Genomic DNA, 11151 nt, shown 5'->3' with positions numbered 1-11151 from the left:
ACGGACCTCTCTGGGACGTCGTTACGCTGCCCGTTGAATAAACGAAGTTTATAAGTACAAGTGAAGTTTTTCTGAGAAGACCCAAAATGAGTGATCATCATGAGAACCACAATTGTGACGTCAGCAATGCTGACGTCACACTTTTTAAAAACACTACGGAGGTCCCTCCTCCGTCATATATATTTAGATCAGAACGCTGAAAATTTAGTTATCCAGTAAGAAATAACTTTCTACATAATTAAAATCCAAAATTTCAAGTCTGTAGGTCCTTTAGATCCGAAGTTCTTCTTCTCAGTCGTACACTCTTGACAGAGTGGTCGTGGTTGTGGTTGGTGTCAGGGCCATGAAGTGTCGGTTGTCGGTCTTGGTTCGCACCGCCTCTTTTGCGATCTTTCTCCACTTAGATCGGTGAGCAGCATTACGCGAGCATGCGACCAAGGAAGTTTGGGTCTCTGATTTAATGAGATCCGTCCATCGGGTAGGTGATCTTCCTCTGGATCTCTTCCCCTCCACTTGGCCTTGCACTACTAGCTGTTCAATAGAGCCTTCGTTGCGAGATATGTGGCCAAAGAACTTTAGTATCCGTAGAAGCACAGTTGACGAAAGTCGTTCTTTTATCTTGAGTTCCTCTAAAATCGAGTTATTCGTGCGAAATGCCGTCCACGGAACTCTCAAGAGTCTTCTCCAACACCACATTTCAAGGGTGTCAATCTTTCGGCGGTCTTGGAGTCCTAAGGTCCAGGTTTCAGCGCCATAGAGAAATATTGGAAAGACAAGACATCTCATGAGTCAAACCTTTGTGTTTTTGGTTATTTTCCTGTCCTGCCATATTTTTCCCAGTTTCTCTACAGCAGTCCTCGTAATAGCACAGCGCCTTTTGAGTTCTTGCTCGCAACCTCCTGTATTTGAGATAGTAGAGCCAAGGTAGACAAAGCTCTGGACCACTTTACAGTTTGCAATACTGACGACGTCAGTTCGATTCAGCTGGGCTCGATCCACTATCATCATCTTAGTTTTATCTCTATTGATAGCTAACCCAAAGCTGAGACTAACTTCTTCTAGTCGTGACAGAAGTTCTTTTATATCTTCTTCCGTCTTAGCAAGCAATGTGGTATCATCTGCATATCTCAGGTTACTCATGGTGCGACCCCCAATAGACACGCCTTTGTTCCAATCTTCCAAGACAATTCGCATTATGTATTCCGTGTATATGTTACTGTAAAAGCCCGAACTGTGGTAAATCCTGAGATTTTCCGGTAAAACCTAAGATTTACCAACTCTCAACGGTAAAAGTCCGAACAAGCCAGAGTTTAAAAACTATGTTACGATATATAAAAAAATCCTCCTTCATAACTATGTTTATAACTATTGATGACTGCCTCTGTGACGCGGTCGGTAGTATATGCGGCTGCCATGCGAGAGGTCTCGGGTTCGAATCCTGGGTCGGGCCTAAAAAAGTCTTTTCTGAGATTTTCTGTTGAGAATTTCTTAGAGATGCCCGGAGTTGGGAAGTTGAGGTCGAAGACCTCCGTGCCTCGGAGAGCACGTAAAGCCGTCGGTCCTGCGCCTGACCTCTCTCTGGTCGTGTCGGTTATCCGTCCCACCAAACTATGAGAGTGATGGAATAGAGAGTGTACCTGTGTATTGTGCACACACTTGGACACTATAAACAAAGTCCTGCACAGATGGCCAGTTTCAATGAAACTGACCGCCGTAGCCGTATATCGGCTAGGAGGACATTATAACTATTTCACGGTATAATTATATACTGTGACATAGTTATAAAGAAGGAGTTTTGGGCAAAGCGACATGGGTAGGTTAGGTTAGAAGGCTAAGGCACCTTAGCCTTCGTGGTTAATTTTTTTTAAACACCCAGAAGGAGGAGCCTCGACATCATCAAGTGAATATAGGTAAAAGTTTGAAATAAAATAATTGTTCGGACTTTAACCATTGCGAGTTGGTAAATCTTAGGTTATACCGGAAAATCTTAGGATTTACCACCGTTCGGGCTTTTACAGTAACATATATATTAAATAAAAGTGGAGAGAGAATACATCCCTGTCGGACGCCTGCCTCCGTCTTGAAACTTTTGGATTCCAGTTCTTTTAATTTAACACCCGCTGTGCCATCCTCATACAGCCTTTTTACGAGGTGGATGAGGTGCTGTGGTACAGCCATTTCCACTAGGACTTGCCAGAGTTTAGTCCAGTCCACTGTGTCAAATGCTTTACGAAAGTCCACAAAGCAGGTTTAAAGAGGAATGTTAAATTCCCTAGCCTTTTCTATGATCTGACGAAGGACTAGGATCTGTTCTCGTGTACCTTTCCCCTTTACAAAACCGGCCTGTTCGGGTGAGATCTGGTGAGAAAGATACGCCTTAAGTCGTGTGTTTATTATATGGAGAAGCACCTTGCTTGCATGTGATATGAGTGATATCAGCCTGTAGTTGTTACATATTTTGGCGGAACCTTTCTTGTGTAGTGGTATAAATAATGAGTGTGACCATTTCTTTGGCCAGCACCCAGTTTCCCACACTCTTCTGCATATGTTGTGCAGGATCTCTACTCCTGGTTCTCCCATAGCCTGGATTACTTCGATCGGTATCTCATCGACTCCTACAGCTTTGTTGCGTTTTAGATGCTTGATGGCGGCACGTATCTCATCACGTAAAATAGGTGGTTCCAGTTCATTTACGCCATATGAGTTTGTGACAGTTGGTGAAGTGTTACTTTGAGAGAAGAGTGATTTGCAATAGTCCCTCCAGACGCTGACTATCTCTTGAATCTCAGTTATAGTTTTACCGTCGGCATTCTCTACGGCCCAGGTCTTCGGTTTGAATTGTCTCGTAAGATATCGTACCTTATCGTGTAGATCTCTAGTCTCATATTTCTCGGCGTGACCTTCAAGTTCTTCACATACTTTTGCTAGTGCTCTGTTGCGGTCTATTCGACATGCTGCTTGTATTGTTGCACTTATGGTATTAAGTTGGGACACTGTAGCTCCCTTCGTTTTCATATTTCTACGTTGTTCCACTAGGTTCAAAGTTTCCTCGGTCATCCAGTGTTGCTTTTTGATCTTTAGGTTTCGTGGTTGCGTCTGAGCTACAGCGTCTTTTATGAGCTTTTTCATTGATAGCCATAACGAGTTTGGATCAGTAGTATCGTTGTTGTCAGAGAACCAAGCTTGTTTTTTCGTTGCCACACAATTGCTAAAGGAGATATTGTCGCATTTGTCGCGAATTTCCACTCTCTTTGGTATTCTCATTGGTCTGGCTATTTGTAGCTTGAGGCGCAATTTTCCGATCAAAAGTTGGTGATCTGAGTGGCAGTCAGCTCCAGGGAGTGTATGCGCATTCGTTATTGAACTCCTCCATCTAGACCTTATCAAGATATAATCAATTTGATTCCGGTGTTTTCCATCTGGCGAGATCCAGGTGTACAGCCGTCGCACATGATGTTTAAACACGGTATTTACGATGGTCAAGTTGTTGTTAGCCGCAAATTCAATCAACTTTTCTCCTCTGTCATTACGATCTCCGAGTCCGTAGTTTCCCACAATTTCACGGAGTCCAGAGTTATTAGTGGTGTCCCCCACTTTGGAGTTAAAGTCACCAAGAATAACTAGCAGCTCTCTTTTCGGGATGTTTCCCATACAATCTTCAAGATCTGCGTAGAATTTATCCACCTCTTCATCCTTGGCGGCGCTTGTTGGAGCATAGACCTGGATTATGTTAAGAAGGGTCGGCAAGGTATTGAGCTTGATTGACATGAGCCTGTCGCTAACTGGGTTGTATCCCAGAACCGCTCCACTAAGTCTTTAAGGAATGGCTACAGCTACACCAGAAAAACTGCTCTTCTCGTTTCCAGAGAAATATATAGTATGTTTCTCTGTGTCATAATGGCCGTTATTCTTCCAGTGGGTCTCACTTAGTCCAGTTATTGTCAAATCACAGCGCATAGGTTCGTCTTCGAGGATTCTAAGCTTCCCCGGCTTGAGCAGTCCTCTTACGTTCCATGTGCCGATACTAAGTTGTTTACGCAGGTTGATGCATCTTCCAGTAGCATTATTTCCATGGGTTGCCTGGTTGCCTGCAATTCCATGGCCACCAGTTGCATATTTCACACTTTGAGTCCCGGTAAACCCAAAGCGCCGGTCGCTACGCGGATCACCAGGCAAACTCGCTCTATTCTTAACCTGATTATTCATCTTCACAAATCTCATGGGATAATAGACACAGTGGTTTTCCGTTGCCTTCTGTGCCAGTTATTTTAGGGGTTATTTATTCCCCAAGGTCGCTGGAGCCTCTTCCAGTTGGTTGCCCTTCTGGGAGTATGGTTATACCGCCAATGCTTGGTCGTCAGAGCCTCGTTCGTTGTCTAGCAGGGAGCACCACGGAAGCCGAGCCGTCTCTGTTCAGAGTTATAACTGCATATTAACTAAGATATACTAGACTAACATCTCGCTATACCAACATATTCTGAATAGTTTTTTTTAGACAAGCCATTAGTAATATATTTACTGTCAATTTTTATTTGATTAAAAATATCTTTCATCCGTTAACCAGCTCGGTGAAAATCATTATATAGCGGGATCCTACACTATACTTTTAACATGTTCTACTACATTCATTATTTAAATAACACTGATCTCAAGATTTGCTTTTTCAAAATCCTAAATCAGTTTAATTTATAACTAGGTGTAGTGTGAACAGTCGTTAATATGCGATTGAATAATAATATAAAATTAGTAGTGACAAATAAATAAAAAAATACAAGTAAGAAAGGTTGTTATTTGGTACGATTGTATAATATCGACTGCTAAATTCCACTCGTTTCAGTTCACGTTACCTGCCGTTCCATTATATAAAATATTTAAAAATCTTGCCTAATCATGCTTAAAAATAATGTTGATTAATATTCTTTTGTCATATCGATTCATTTCATATTTGAGTCTTTTCACATTCACTCACACTCAAATTTTGTTAAGGGGATATAGCGGTCTTTTATAAGGTTCTGAGTTTGGGTGGTCAAAGAAACGACTAGAGATCTTGATACATGATTTAATAATGCCAATAATACAGGGTTACATAGTCTTATATCTAGGAATGTCACATGACATCATCATCTTATAATGATACCTTACTTATTCCACTACACGCCCTACCACAACAGAAAAAAAAAAGTCACAAACATATATTTTTTTTTTATACAATATACAATTTTGTCCTATTCTTGTGTACAATCTCGGTTTTGCTGTTTTTTATAATTTTCACATTAGGATCAAGGTCTTCCAAAACTTCAAAAGGACCATGATAAACATTGTCAAATTTATTTCCTGTCTCATTCTTAACTAACAATAAGTCACCTTTCTTATACATCACGGGTTTCACATATTTATCAAGTTTACACTTTCTTATGAATTTACTTTCAACTAAATTTTGTTGTGCTTCACACTGAGCTTTCTGTAATCTAAATTTTAGTTCCATAGGATAGCTGTTTGTATTATATAAAGGTTCATATTTTTTACAATTTACCAAATTGTTGGGTATATTACACAATTTCCCAAAGACCAGTTCATAGGGTGAATATTTTGTATTTGAATGTACTGTGGTATTGTAAGAAAAACACCAGAATGGAAGCCAATCACTCCAATATCTACTGTTATTATCCGTTTGGATTCTCAAAAATGCATTGAGGGACTTATGTGAATTTTCGAGTGATCCTATTGATTCATGATGGTAGGCACATGCAAAGGTTTGTTTAATATTTAGTAACTTACATACTTCAGCCATAGTGCTGGCAATGAACTCGGTTCCTCTGTCGGACGCGATCTCACGTGGGATACCGTACCTTAGAATGAAGTTGTTCACCAACGCCCGAGCCACACTTTCGCTGTCTTTCCTAACTAAGGGATATGCCTCTACATACTTACTTAATTCACACTGTAATGTGAGTATATAGGAGTAATTATAATAATCCTTATCTAAGGGCCCAACTATGTCTTAAATTATCTTATCAAAAGCTGACTGCGCAGTCGTGGTTATGACCATTGGTTGCTTGGTATGCAACGAATGCTTTTGTTTTTGGCATTTATCACATTTATTGACAAATTCTTTTACATCATCTACCATATTCGGCCAAAAGTAATATCTCTTGATATTATTTATCATACGCCTAATACCAGCATGCCCACTAGTTGGCAGCAAGTGAAAATCATTTAATACTACGCGTTTATCGTCATCATTTATTATTCTTATTAGGTTTTTTAATACAAAAATTCGCGGACCGGTCCAATTATTATTTCCACAATATTTGTTCAACCATTTTATATATTTATCATTTTTACCATCTCTTCTAATATAAATTTCATTAATATTTATTTTATTACATATATACTCCAAATCTCTCACGAACGCGTCTCGCGCAGAACATGATCGAGCAATTGGGTCTATAAAGATTGTCTTTCTTGAAGGTACATAAACAAAATCATTTACTTTAACATACTTAGTACTACGCTTTAATACATACGACGAAAATATCAAGTCTGTGCAATTCTTCGGTTTTCTAAGAATTTCAACGACTGTAGGCTGATCAGACCGACTATCTTTGCTATTCCTATCGACCGTGGAATTATCAATTAAGTTATTATTTTTCTATACTTATACTCCGTGTCAAAACATTTAAAACGTTCTGGTTCATGTCTTTTAATTCATCTGACGTAATAACGATGCGGGATAACGCGTCCGCAGCCACGTTATTCACACCCTTAACATACTCCACTACGTAATCGTATTCGTCCAAAGTCAACCGAAATTTAATCAATCTACTGGATGGATTACTGAAACCAAACAAATAAAGTAAGGGTTTGTGATCAGTTTTTATCACAAATTTTTTACCAAATAAATAAGGCCTAAAATATTTAACAGACCAAACAACAGCAAGGAGTTCCTTTTCTATTGTCGGATAATTTAATGCCATCAAAAACATTCTGTAAAAACCTCAAGTCTCGCCGTAAAAAGTTGTGAGATCTATATAATACCAAGTCGATTAATCTATTTAGTCTCTACTTTTAAAGGACCTTCTGTCTTAAGTTATTACGTATGTTATTATCATGCCAATTAAAAAAAAATACCTTTATGACAAATAGACCGACCTGGCCATCGCATGATTTGATTATTAGTATGTATGACACTACACAGCACGACGAGAAGTTAATGCTCCTGATCCTGAAATGTTAATGGCGAATTTGTGTTTTCTTGCGATGACCAAGTCGATCTATTTGTTTTAAAGGTATTTTTTTTTTAGATTGGCATGATAATAACATACGTAATAACTTAAGACAGAAGGTCCTTTAAAAGTAGAGACTAAATAGATTAATCGACTTGGTATTATATAGATCTCACAACTTTTTACGGCGAGACTTGAGGTTTTTACAGAATGTTTTTGATGGCATCTCACTTCTTTTTGTAGAGCGAACATAAGTCCCATTTGTATGGAAAGGCGTTTTTTTTCATAATTCAACATATTTTCCTATGGGAACGTTGTTTAGTTTCATGGACTAAACACCCTTACCCACTCTATACCCCCTCCCGTTATGCCTCATATAGTAGGTACCTATTTACACCTATTTATTTTAATATAGTAATACTAATTCATTAACTGCAAATGTAACCTTGTAATCTTATACATTTATATGGGATTACAAAGTTATTGTTGCAGTTAGTGTATTTAGAAAACTGGACCGAAATTAGAAAATATTGAATTTTTCCCATGATTAAGACACTAAACCCTATTTGTATTCTAAATTTTAAGCTTCTAAGTCTGCTAGAAGTACCTTAGACTTTTGATGATCGGTGAGTCAGTGAGTCAGTGAATCAGTGAGTGACAAAATTCAAAATTTTAGCAAGTTGTCATTCTTAAACTACTGGTTCAAATTGACTGAAATTTTAAATATACCGTGTTTATACAATGACTGATTAGTTGCTGAAAATCCAGGCTTCTTGTTTTATCCACAACGGAATTATAGGGGTGTCAAAAATAGCCCGAATTGCTTCGAGAAAAGTATGTTACGGCCGTGCCGCATTTTTTTTTTGCTCGACTTGCGGGGGCACTTCCGTGCCCCCAGATTCCGCTTTATTAAGAGGTCGGCTCGCGTAAGCTACCGGTAAATCATTTTTATTACATAATACGGAGCCAATAGCCACACTAGAAGCATCTGTGTGCAATATGAACTCATTGTTATCCTCAAAATCAGGATACTGCAAAATGGGTGGGTTGACCAAGGCTTGCTTTAACGATATAAATGCATTTTCGCATTCCTCATTCCAAAGAAACGTTGCACCTTTCCTACAAAGCCTATTCAAAGGTATTGTTATTTCTGCAAAATGCGGGATAAATTTTCGGTAATAATTTGCAAATGCTACTAAACGCTTAACTTCATTTTGTATTTTTCGGAGTGGGGTAACTTTGTATTACTCGAGTCTTTTCAGGGTCAGGTGAGACTCCTTTGGCAGACACAATATGGCCTAAATATAACAATTGCTTCTTTAAAAATTGTAATTTTTCAGGATTTATTTTTAAATTTACGCTTCTAAGTCGTTCCAAGATATCAATTAAGTTTTTATTATGAATATTTAAACTTCTACCTATACAGACCAGGTCATCTAAATATATTAGACACTTGTCATGGTTCAAACCTGACATTGCTACTGTCATTAAACGACTGAAAGCACTAGGGCTGATTTTTAAACCCATTGGAAGTCGTTTCATTTGGTATTGCTTATTTGTCGTAAAAGCAGTGTATTTTCTGCTCTCTGGGCTTAATTCTAACTGGAAATAACTTTGACTTAAATCTAAATGACTGAAATAAACCGCTCCTGATAAGGAATCCAGTATATCGGAGATATTAGGCAATGGAAATTTATCATCTATAATGCAACTATTTAATTTCCTATAATCAATAACAACACGCCACTTTTTATTGCCATTACTATCACTTTTCTTGGGCACCAGAAGAACTGGGCTGGACCATTCACTCCTACTCTCCTCTATGATATCATTACGTATCATTTCACTGATTTGCCTGTCAATCTCAATTTTTTGGGTTTTAGGCAACCTATAAGGCTTAGTGTATACTGGGCTAATATTTTCTTTTAAATGTATTGATTGTTTGTATGGCTAATCGTCAAAACATTCTGCTCGAAATCTAAAATACAACTATATTTACTTAAAAAAATCTTGCCCCAATATTCCATCCGTGCCTAACTACTGACAATGACGCACCGGTGTCAAGTAACCAACTGCGCGACTCATTAAAAACATTTAAAGTGACAGAGTTAATATTTTTACAATTAAAATACTCATGCCCGAAAAAACCAATTGTTATTTTCAGTTTCAGTTTCAGTACTATTGGAATTTTGTTGCAAACGCTCATTACTAACACTGGTATCGGCTATGTTCATTTGATGTTGCCGGGCAGGCCGCCGGTAACCTGTATGGCCACGAAAACTTGAGCGACCGCGATTATTAAACGAATTACCAAAGTTACGTGCATTACCCGAATTACTAGCATAACCACGACCGCGATTATTATTATTGTAACTGTTTGAATTGGAAAATACCCTAAACGCACCCCTGTTAAAATTATTATGGTGATTAAAACGCTGATAGCGGTTTGACTTACCTCTATGCTGCTGAAAACTCATCACTTGTTGTCCTCCTCCACTGAATAGCTGCTCATCCAACGCCCCTTGAACAGCGTCCTTCAACGAGCTATAATTCCTAGCTGCAATAATAGTACTAAGGCGACTATTACGCAGACCATCGGCAAATCTTTTTATCGCTATTCGCTCATTTATTGGCTTTAACGTTTGATACGCACTAGAATCTCCGTTGGCCTGAGTAATTGTCAAATCTACGAACAACTGTTCCAACTCCTTACCGTACTCTTCGATCCGTTCCTATCATTCTGTCTCGCGTATTGTAATTTGCTCTGGATCGTTGTATCGGATTTCCTAGGTAATAAAATGTTTTTCATATCACTGACTAAATCTGCAACAGATAAATAGCTATTATTCATGCGCAGCTTGGCGCTTTCCGACAACCGCGACTTTAAAACAAATTGCACCAATTGTTTTTTGCCACCATCATCAATCATAGTATCATACATTTCAATGTTCGAAATTAATCTTTTCGTGGTATTTTCATCACCCGTCATTATAGGTAACAAGGCAATTGCCGTTTTCAACTCAAATTTCTCCATTGTGCTAACCGTAACTTTGCTACTTTCGGAACACAGTTGAGTTATTTTTGTATACAATTTATTAATATTATCAAATAAATCTGTGAATAATTGGCTTTCACTCTGATCAATGTCTTTATTCTGCAACTGAATCAGAACTATTTCATGTATAGAACAAAATTGATTATACAAAATATTTGCCTCAGCAAGTTTTGTTTCCCTTACAGTAGGTGACCTTCTACTTGGACCTAACTTCGTTAGATACTCTTTAATATAGCTTAATTTACCATATATCTCATTAGCTTCACTCGCCATTACATAAAATAACTACCTATGAAATTATATGCATAACTACTATGCTAAAATAAAATTATTCAAATAAAAGGTAAGATTACATACCAAATATCGATACATGGGTCAAATGCGAGTAAATACGTGTATCATAGATTATATATTTGATTTAAACAAGAGAAGTACCTTAACGTTCATACCATTACTGCTAGACCGAACGATTACATTGTCCACTTTTCGTTGCCGCACACACACACACATTTATACACTTATATCTTCTCTGCACTATTAATACGCAATCTGCTCATACGGGGGAGGTGCCCCCAAGAGTTGAAGAAACGGGGTCACGTTGACGGCGAAACAAACTCATCGCTCTCCGGAGCTCGTGCTCACGGACACCTCTTTCAATCCACTTGCCGTGACATTTTCGGTAATACCGCATCAACCATATAACTCCTCCAACAATCAATATAATGCATATGGTTATCACAAAATAGGTCGATGTACTTATATGCTGCAGCACTTGTTCTGTTGTCGCCGAATTAGCAGCACCATTCTGTGCGATAATAACTTCTGGTTCCTTTGACTGCTGCTTACCCATCGCTATTGTTTAGCACACCG

The sequence above is a fragment of the Anticarsia gemmatalis genome, chromosome W (assembly GCF_050436995.1).
Source record: "Anticarsia gemmatalis isolate Benzon Research Colony breed Stoneville strain chromosome W, ilAntGemm2 primary, whole genome shotgun sequence".
Taxonomy (NCBI): Eukaryota; Metazoa; Arthropoda; class Insecta; order Lepidoptera; family Erebidae; genus Anticarsia; species Anticarsia gemmatalis.
The sequence above is the reverse complement of the archived record's forward strand: the minus strand, read 5'-3'. Positions refer to the sequence as shown.